The sequence below is a fragment of the Rhagoletis zephyria genome, unplaced genomic scaffold (assembly GCF_001687245.7).
Source record: "Rhagoletis zephyria isolate East Lansing unplaced genomic scaffold, Rhagoletis_zephyria_1.1 Rzeph_scaffold_02670, whole genome shotgun sequence".
NCBI classification, from domain to species: Eukaryota; Metazoa; Arthropoda; class Insecta; order Diptera; family Tephritidae; genus Rhagoletis; species Rhagoletis zephyria.
In genome coordinates, this window is record NW_016159754.1 from 28,283 (window position 1) to 39,670 (window position 11,388).

The window sequence follows — 11,388 nt, forward strand, 5'->3', positions numbered from 1 at the left end:
TGATTGCCTCGTAGTTTAATTGTTGTTAAGATTTCTACTGGGTGTGGGGCGCACACATGTGCTTTTTTTAAGAAGTTTTACTTCTATCACGTGTACGGTGTTGCACTCGTGCTGTTAAACTAATGATTTTTTCTCAAGTAGTTTTGCTCAGTGGCAATTTATACATATGTATGTAAGTAGTAGCGGCACATTGGGTGAACTAAATGCATTCATACATACATATTTATGTACAACTATAGGTAAATTCCAGGTAGTTTAAGTTAGTTAGTTTTCCCAGATATACGCTATATACCAGATGAAAACTAAGGTTTTGCGCTAGACTTGTGGAAACTTAGAATAAAATCGACTAACCAGTTTTTGAGAAATTGCCCGAAATATCTATTTTCAGCAGCCCGATTTTTAGTTTTCAGGCGATAACGTTATGGCGTATTTATATTTTATAAACACAAAAGATAGCGTTAGATAGCTTGTTTGAAGACCCTTCTACTGATATCCACATCAATGACATGGACTTAGTAGTGCGGCCTCAGTGGTAGTTTAAAAATTGCGTTTTTTCGAACTTCAGGCAGCAGCCACGCCCACACAGGCATACGAATCAAAACATCCTGGAACAAAACCTTCTTAGTTTTTTGTGTACTTTAATTCCTGAAAGTTTGAAAAAAATTAAATGATGGTACGTACAGACGCCACATACATACCAAAGCATCTCGTAGTGGAGACACGAACCAAAACACATTTACCTCTATATCTTTCCAACTAGTGGCCGGAACTTAATATATAAGGTATCGTTTGAGGGGTATTGGCCTATAGAAAAACTGTAAATAGGTTGGGTGTATCCACATGCCCCTTAAACAGGCAAAAGCAAAAAAAAAACGTTTTTTGTTTCGCAACACTTTAGCCAAATTTTTAAGAATCCGGTTAATCGTTTACTAAGCCTGAATATATTTTCTGGACACACTGTGCAAGACCTTTCCAACGATATATCAAACATGTCGATTGGACGTCTGGATAAAAACTTCCAAATCTCGTGTATATAACTATAAGGGAGTCATTTCAGCATGCTACTGTTGCTGCTTTCGTCACTCGCGCGCACTGCCGTGCGCTGTGGTAACGTGACTTTCTGTTTTTGAAATTTCTCAGTTCTTTAGTGAACCATACCTATGTTTGTTCTTCAGGAACACACAGGCGTTTAGGCAAATACTTTTCAAATAATTTATGTACAGTAAAATTAAAATGTGCAACGCTTTGCTCAACTTTTTCTTTATATACAGGCCACGACAATTTGGACAATTCTTTAATCAGTTTTTTAAAGTCTGCTTTCGAAAAATCAAAGCGAATATTTGGTTCGCATATTTGGATATCGCAATTTCGAACATCGTTTATAATTTCGTAAGATATCTCAATAGGAGGGTGGTAGACATCTCCGGGCAAAACTAGCGGGTAACCCTAATTTACAGCGGACTTAGATGCATCATCAATATAACCAAGATCTAATAATTTGCCAAACTTATTGCGAAGTACGTTAACATGATTTAGGCAGAGTTCAGCCATCTCCACTAAAAATACATTGTTGCACGCACTAAACGAGAAAGGTACGATATCATTGTCAATGATGTTCCATGATACATTTGGTAAATTAAAGTCACCCAACGCAATTATTGAACCAGAGGGTTTAATCATTATATTAACTGATTTTAGTACAGAGACACATGTGAATACACCGATAAGTCAGATCGGGGAGGAATATAGCATAGATATAAGTAAGTAAACCCCCTTCCAACCTGTACACGAATGCATTTGAATTCTGCAGATTCAATGTGCGGAAGTCTAACTTCTTTAGATGGTATTGAAGAGTCTACGGCAAAGAATATGCCCCCGCCGATTCTGTCCTCACGATCTTTTCTGTAGATATGATAATTATTTGAAAGAATCTCTGAATTGAAAATGTGAAGTTTGAGCCAAGTTTCAGTGGAAGAAATTATATTATAATTGCTTTCAAGGCCATTTGGATATAAATTCGTTAATTTAGTATTTAAACCTCTTACGTTTTGATAAAAATACTTAAAGCAGATTTAGTTTTTCAGTTTCTTGATTCTAAATACTTAAAGCAGATTTAGTTTTTCAGTTTCTTGATTCAGTATTCTGACGGGGAATGTTTGCTAAATTATTTTTTTGTTTGGCCTATACTCGAATTCACGAGCGAAAGCTCCGGAGGGCCAAAACGACTACTAAGCAGTATGTCAAAATTGTCTAAATTTACGTCAACTTTAAATAAAGAAATATTTCTTACATATTTAAAGTTAAATTTTCTGATACTTAAGTTGATATTTTTAGCTTTGGACGAGATGTAAAACTTTATATCGTCTTCGGAAGTATGCCTCGAAAATCTAGAGACAAATATTGACTTCTTTGGGGGAACCACAACCAGTCTCCTAGTACAAGACTCGATTACCGTCGGAAGGGGTTGAGTAACTGAGTTACTCATTGAGGGAATAGTAAACTTTGGAGGATTAGATGACGATGCAAACACTTCATTGGGGGAAGGGGAAGATACTTCAGGCTCATTATTATTAGAAGCAGAAGCAGACTTTGTTACAAGTTCTTTTGAGGATGATGACTCCGATGTCGGTAGACATAGAGAAGAAAGGTTAGTTAAGTCATTCGGAAGATTGCTCTGACGTGGAACGCTTATCCTTTCATTAGGCGGACTATGAGGACGCTTACGTTTTGACACACGAATATCCTGAATGGATTGTACGATATGTAAGCATTTAAAAGATTTAAATATATTTTCATAATGCTTAAATTTTTCAGTCAGTACCGACAACTTTCCCCCTACCTCTGAAAAACCATTTCAGGTTTGTCTAAACAACTTAAGAGATCATTTTATTGCTTCCGAATTCCATCGATATCTGCTGAGGGTGTCCTCATTCATTTGAATTCCTTGAAAATTTCATATTGAGCTGGCCCAGACGGTATAGCCACAAGTGTCCTTAAAAGTTGTGCAGAGTATTTGTATAAGCCTCTGAAAAATATTTTTAATGCTTTTAATATTGTCACTTTATAAAAATGGAAGTAGGACTAACATCGTAAACTATAGAGGAATTGCGAAGCTTTGTGGTATTCCTAAAGTTTTTGAGGCAATCGTTACGAAAGAACTAATTCACTCTGTTACTTCTGCTATTTACCTATTGCAACACAGTTTTTGCAAAGGTAAATCAACTGTATCTAAATAATCTACTTGAATACGCTACTTATGTGTCTATTGGTTTTAAAAACAATCTCCGAACGGAAGTGATATACACTGACTTCAGCAAGGCATTTGATAAATCATCACATTTAACCCTTATATATAAACTTTATCGAATTGCTTTCCCACCTATCCTTCTCAGCTGGCTTTCTTCTTACTTAGTAGATACGAAACAAAGAGTAATTTTTAAAGATTGTACTTCCCGGGCAATACATGTCACGTCCGGCATACAAAGGGCAGTGTTGGCATTTTTGGTACAATTGTACTATTGTGATACAATTTCGTTTACAATATACTTTCCTACTACGCAGTACTTTTTAGTACAATTTTGTGATAAATACTATAAATATATAGCTCTGAAATTTACTGCGGGAAATTTTGTAATCTCTTTTTGTCTTCGCCTTCTCGTTTTTGCCATTGTAAGTTTTGAAAAAAAAGGTTTCGATCGAACCATTATAACATAGCACAAGGTATGCTATCAACCTCACATTCCTAAGCAAGCTTTGAAAGAACATTTTCGATGCTAAATCTTATTAAAACAAAGGCTGCGTTTCTTTATACATTCCGGATAATCCCATTTCACAGCCGGAATAAACAGAATACGTTTGAAATATACGTTAACATATCATCAGGAACGTTCTAAAGAATAAGTAAACAAAAAAGTTTATTCCAAACGTTCAGAATGAATAAAGAAATTCAGCCAAAATGTCGAAATCAGCTTCATATAGAAAATGTGTCATCATAAATTAAGACAGAGAGGTTCTTAAATATCATAACTTTACGATAATCACATATTAACTAGATTTGACTATTTATTTTGTAATTTTTTAATTTTAAATATATGTTTTTAAATATATAGTTTATCCCTTAACAAAAACTGTAAGAAAATAAGTTTAAATCTTTGAATAATATTAAAAAAAAAATCGTCAAACTTTCGTAAATATTTTCAGCTTTCTATTTAAATTTTTTTTTCAATATTTTTCAGTTTTTTAGCTCATTCAATTTTCAAGTATCTGGGATTTACCGTTGATGTGTGGCATTTTTTGGCGATGTTCAATATTATCTAAGTATGTTCGACGATTTTTTTTTTATGAAGAAAATGAGCAACACCTCTATCAAAAAAAATATATATTAAAAATCAACGATAAGTCGCAGCTATTTTAGACGTGCACTTTATTTACATTGATCGGTCTACAAAACTGCATACTCAGAATATGTATTTCTAGGAAATCTAATTAAAAACTCGAAGTTTGTACGAAAGTTTGTTGATTTTTTAAATGTTGCGCAAAGATTGAACCTTGGATTTATACGGGTTTTGTTAAAGCATTGTTATAAACAAATAATCAAAATTAAATAATTTTAAGATAAATGGCCAATCTTGTCAATATGTGCGTGTCGTAAAGTTTTGATAAGTACTTGAAAGACTATTAAAATGTCAAGATTTAGTACTGAATTCAAAGAAAATGTCTCTTTTATCCATTCATAATAACTTAAAAAAATTGTTTGTTAAGAAGTATAACTTAAAATATGTGCATACACATTTATGTTAAAAGTGTAAAATATATAAATGTACCTACATAACTTTGCCATGAATGCCATCAAATCATTGGTCTTTAAGGGAATCTATGTATGCATGTACTAAGAAAATATATGAGCAAATTAAAATGTCGATACAATTTACAATCGAAAAGTACAGTTTTTGTATCGATTTCGTACTGAAGGAACAATTTCATTTCCTAACACTGCCTCAGGGCAGCCATCTTGGTCCCCTCTTGTTTATTTAATTTATAAATGACCTTCATAAGGTGTTGAATTATTGGAAATGCTTAATGAAATGCTAATGATGTTAAGCTCTTTAAGTACATTAGTACTGCAGAAGATAGAGCGCATTTGCAAGCTGACCTAACTAGCATATTCGAGTGGTGTGAAGCAAATTCCATGTCACTCAATTTGAAAAAGTTTAAATTCATGTCCTTCTCTAGAAACTCGTTCTAGTCAAATTCTTATATGATATCTGACCACAGTTACACCTAGGTCAATGAAATTGGTTACCTGCTCACCAATTTCATTGACCTCGGTGTAACTATGGATCCGTAACTAGAATTCAAGTCTCACATAAACTCCTGCGTGATTAGGGCTAGAGGAGTGTTTGCTTTTATTAAGCGCTGGGCTAAGGAGTTCAACTATTTTGGGTCACTAAAGTTCTCTTTACCTCTCTAGTAAGACCAAATCAAATTCATAGTGACCGGCTCGAATCAGTGCAGAAACAGTTTCTGTTATTTGCCCTACAAACTCGCCTAAAAACCTCCCACCCTACAAAGATCGCCTGAAGCTATAGATTAGCCGACGCTTCAGAGCAGGGTGCGGAAAAATTCGCTCGCGAACGCTCAAAAATACGATCTTCTCACATTAGCTTATTTTGCGATTGTATTTTACAGCGATAAATACTTGAGCAAACGAGCGTTCGAGAAAACATTGTTTGCGTTTTCCTTCGTAAGAGATCGTATGCAAAGGGTTTATGTATACACAGTGTTGCCGCGAATCATTTTTAGTGGTAGTCAAATTCCTTTGAAAAAAGGACTAAAAAAGAGCTAAAAAAAAGTCGTTGTGGCTAAAAATGGTAGCTAAACTTTTTTACAAACATTTTCAACAAGTAATGGTATAGAAAAACAATGAACTCTGGAAAAAAGCTAATATTTTATCCAACCAAAAACCTTTTTGTATAAAAGAGAAAATATACGACACCAGCTTGCTGGCTCCATCAAGTGAGTGTACCATCAGGCTCGAAGTTTACTTATTACCAGCATGCTGGTACAATATTTATTTCTTTACAAATGAGGTCGAGGAAAGACCGAAATGATTAGAGCGGAAATTTCATAATTTTTATACCATTTTGTTAAACATTGTTTTTTTTTTTAATTCACACCTGCAATATCGTGATTTTAATCTTCCACAACACGGCTTTGACTCATATAGTGCAAGAAATTTTCGCCAAAATATTTTTTACTTAGAAAATTGAGCTAATTTCACCACTCACTATTACAATATGTATGTATAAAACGTAAAAAACATACAATAGCCGTGTTTTATTTACACGCATATACATCTACGCTTAATGTGTAAAAAAAACAATCATCGACAATTTCCATTTCAAAACAAGTAATTTGGATTTTACCGACAACTATTCATAAGCGCACATNTGCCGCGAATCATTTTTAGTGGTAGTCAAATTCCTTTGAAAAAAGGACTAAAAAAGAGCTAAAAAAAAGTCGTTGTGGCTAAAAATGGTAGCTAAACTTTTTTACAAACATTTTCAACAAGTAATGGTATAGAAAAACAATGAACTCTGGAAAAAAGCTAATATTTTATCCAACCAAAAACCTTTTTGTATAAAAGAGAAAATATACGACACCAGCTTGCTGGCTCCATCAAGTGAGTGTACCATCAGGCTCGAAGTTTACTTATTACCAGCATGCTGGTACAATATTTATTTCTTTACAAATGAGGTCGAGGAAAGACCGAAATGATTAGAGCGGAAATTTCATAATTTTTATACCATTTTGTTAAACATTGTTTTTTTTTTTAATTCACACCTGCAATATCGTGATTTTAATCTTCCACAACACGGCTTTGACTCATATAGTGCAAGAAATTTTCGCCAAAATATTTTTTACTTAGAAAATTGAGCTAATTTCACCACTCACTATTACAATATGTATGTATAAAACGTAAAAAACATACAATAGCCGTGTTTTATTTACACGCATATACATCTACGCTTAATGTGTAAAAAAAACAATCATCGACAATTTCCATTTCAAAACAAGTAATTTGGATTTTACCGACAACTATTCATAAGCGCACATAAAGTTTATCGCTTACAGCTCCATACAATTTTTAAGCGCAGATACGTATGCGGGTAAAAAAAAACATGCCTAATACATATATGTATGTATGTGTATCAGTCTTTCTTAGTTTAAATTAAGCAAATATACAACTTTTTCATGCCAAGTATGAATAAATTAAAAGGGCTAGGGGCAATTTTAAATTTATGTGGCCAAAAAAACGTATGTGGTAGCTAAATCTAGCCACCAAAGGGCAAAACGGCAACACTGTGTATACACATTGCAAACGAACGACCGTACAAAAGCGATCGTCCGTGGCAAGAGCGCTGGTGCAGAAAATCATAGCGCGCACTCTCCCGCCAACGAAAACATAGGCAATGCTCTCGCTAACAATCGTTTGCTCAAGTATTTATCGCGGTAAAATACAATCGTAAAACGAGCGAATATGAGAAGATCGTATTTTTAATCGTTCGCGATCGTTCCTTGGTAGAGCGTGGGTAAACAAATATTTGAATTTAGTATATTTTGATATGAACAAAGGCAGGTTACTCGCTTTTTTGATATAAAAATGGGCAAAGTATCGAATATTGACAAGACAAAACTTGTTACATATAATAAAGACACACATTTTTCGAAGTGCCTTTTGTGCGAAAACAACTTAAAGGCTACATATTATGAAACATTAAAAGACATTACGAAACTATACACAAGCATAACTTTGATGAAAGCGTTCCATCTACAAGCGACAATAACGTTTCCAAACGCCGAGGTTCTAACCAATTCGGTCTAAAATGAAATAAAAAAGATTTTTTAAAGTGTTGTGTTGGATTGGTCCCCGTGAAAAACATTCCGTTTCGACTTTTCGATGACGAGCTTTATTTTAAGCAAATAATTGGACTCTATGAAAATCAATTTAGTTTACAATTGAATTCAAAAAATATTGTTAAGCATATAAATCTGTTCGCAAATAAAATAAAACATCTTTTGAAACAATGTTTGTCCAAGAAAATGTTAAGCTTAAAAGTCGATGTAGCTGCCAGAATGGGGAAGAGTGTATTGGGAATAAATATCCAATATATTAAAGATTTTAAAATTGTGATAAACACAATTGGCATGATACAATTGAAAACGAGGCATACAGCACATTTTTTAAAAGAGGAGATATTAAAATGCTTGCAAGAATTCGATATTGACCTTACACAAATATATTCAACTACTTCGGTCAACGGGGCAAACATGTTAAAAGCTTCAAAACTACTTCAAAACGACATGATAGATTTACAAAATGATGAATGCGAAACGACTTCAGAAAATGAGAATGATGACTACGAATTAGTACACAATCGCTTGAATTCTTGAATTCGGCACTGGCAGTAGTAAGATGTGCCGCGCACACAATTCAATTGGCGGCATATGATTCTTTTAAGGAAATGCAAAATAAATTGGAGGAGTGCAGGAAAATTGTGAAACTACTTAGGGCTAGCATAAGAAGCTGTATTAACTCTGCGGATCTACGTTTTCCACCAATTGATAATATAACACGATAGAACCNAGAAGCTGTATTAACTCTGCGGATCTACGTTTGCCACCAATTGATAATATAACTCGATGGAACTCAACATAATAAGCGGGTGATACATATACGTTTCCATAAACAGGCAGAGTACAGCAATGTATTAATTTTCTGGGCATTAGGGTACAAGTTCATATATGCAGCGATGTACAGACCTTAGATGCACAAGTGTTAATGTACGTGTAAAAAACTCCACGATAAACGAAAAACTTCATTTCTGCCTGTTTCGCATGTATGTACACTCGCCAAAACAGTAGGAGGTATTGAATTGCTAGCAAATAGAATGTAGGCCTTTTTCACACAAAGTGGTTAATCTTCCACAAAGTGGGTATTGTAAAAAATTGTATACCTAAGTTTCCTTCAAGAAATGAACTTCTGGCTGATATACTAGGAAAAAAATAGAATATAATGATNGTAAAAAATTTTATACCTAAGTTTCCTTCAAGAAATTAACTTCAGTCTGGTATACTAGCAAAACGATAGAATATAATGATTTTTTTCAGCGCAGTAAATATTAGACAATGTTACGGATTTCCCTAACTAAAGGTTCTTAAAGTATGAAATGTTAGATACATACATATCGTCACCTGAAATGCAAAAAGAGGTAACAACATCGTAAATTAAATGGAAAAAGTCGTGACTAATGTTTAATTNAAAACAATTCCATTTCAAATTACTTCAAGGAATTGAAAAAGTAATCGATTCCTTTGCTGCGAACTAAAGGAATTGAATCCTAATTACAATTACTGAGGAATGTAATTGTAATTGTAATGGAATTGCATTTACCCAGCTCTGGTTGTAATTCGAATCCATCATATAAATCAAAAAGTGAATTTTGAATTTTTTATTAGTTATGACATTTTGCATTTCAACGATGATGTTTGTTACGTCTTTTTGCATTTTAGGCGACGATATGTACATACAGGCAATTCTTTCACACAAAGTGGTTATTCTACAAACATACAAACATACAAACTTCCATACATACATAAATAATTTACCCTCCAGACGAACGCTCGCGATCGTTCAAAAATTCAATCTTCGCAATACGAGTAACTGATTGAGTCTCACAAAAAACGCTCGCAACCAACGAACGATCGCGAAAGATCGAACGACCGACCAGTGTTGCCGCGAAACATTTTTAGTGGTAGCTAAATTCCAGCTAAAAAAGGGCTAAAAAAGAGCTAAAAATCGTCGTTGTGGCTAAAAATGGTAGCTAAATTTTTTTACCTACATCTTATATATAAATAATAATAAGTGCACGTTTTTGGTGTGACCTCATAACTTGAAAACAGCTTCACCGAATTCAACCAAATTTATGTGGCATATTCGATTTATCATGCAGATGGTTTATGCGAAGTTTTCCCGATTCGGAAGAGGGGGCGTGGCACCACCCATACTAACTAAAATATAAAAATAAGTGAACGTTTTTGGTGTGACAATATAACTTAAGAACGGCTTCACCGAATTCAACCAAATTTATGCGGCATATTCGGGCCATCATGCAGATATTTTATGTGGAGTTTTCCCAAATTTGGAAAAGGGCGTGGCATATGTATGTATCTTATGTATACAAATAAGTACACGTTTTTGGTGTGAGCTTATAACTTGAGAACGGCTTCACCGAATTCAACCAAATTTATACGGCATATTCAGGCTATTATGCAGATGGTTTGTGTTAAGTTTCCCCGAATTCGGAAAAGGGGGCGTGGCACCACCCATACTAACAAAAATTTTCATCTGGTATATCTCTTGAAATATTTGTGGTAGATTACTGGAATTGGTAGCTATACGTGGCCTGTTCAAGAGTTGGCATTCCAAATTGTTTATTTATTCATACCCAAGATGGAAAAACAAAAAATGTTGTATATCCAAATCTGTTGGATTAAGATTTAAAATAAAGAAAAATAAAATTTAAATAAAAAAATTTTGAAATAAAACAAATGATAAATTTTCATATAGAAAAATTCCAGGACTTTTCATTCGTTTTTCAATATTTGGTGTAGAGAAGCACACCGGGGTACTGCTAGTATAAATATGTAAGTATACACGCAAACATGTTCTATAATTACTGGTATAGAAAAAGAATGAACTCTGAAAAGAATTACTATTTAATTCAACAAATAAACTTTTTGTGTAACACATAAAGCATATTAAGGGCCACCAACTTACCTATTTTAAAGTATAGTTAAATCGTTAACGGATAAGATAACGGCCCAGAAACGTAAGGAACATACATAGAAATATGTTTACTTGCCTTAAAGGAAAGGCGTTCGCTTTATGAGCGAAGAGTTAAATTCATGAAAATCATAAAAAAAATTTGAATGTCAATGATGAATAAATTTTGAAAAGGGCTAAAAAAGGGCTAGGGGCAATTTCAAATTTTTGTGGCCAAAAAAAGAATTTGGTAGCCAAATTTAGCCACCAAAGGGCTAAAACGGCAACACTGCGACCGACGCTTGCAGCGAAATCTTGTCTCTCGTAATTTTAACGAACTCTGATATTGCTCGTAAGAGATCGTAAATACTTCTTCTCGCAGCGCTACGTTATCAATCGAGAAAGATTGCAAGCACTCAATTTTTGGCCGCGATTGATCGCGAAAAATATCGTATTTTGATCGTTGAATCGCTTGAGGTTATTTTTTTAACTAAACTAAACTAAATTAAACGCGATGGTCAGTAGTCCCTTTCCATTGAGCGATTTAAATTTTTGTACTCCTA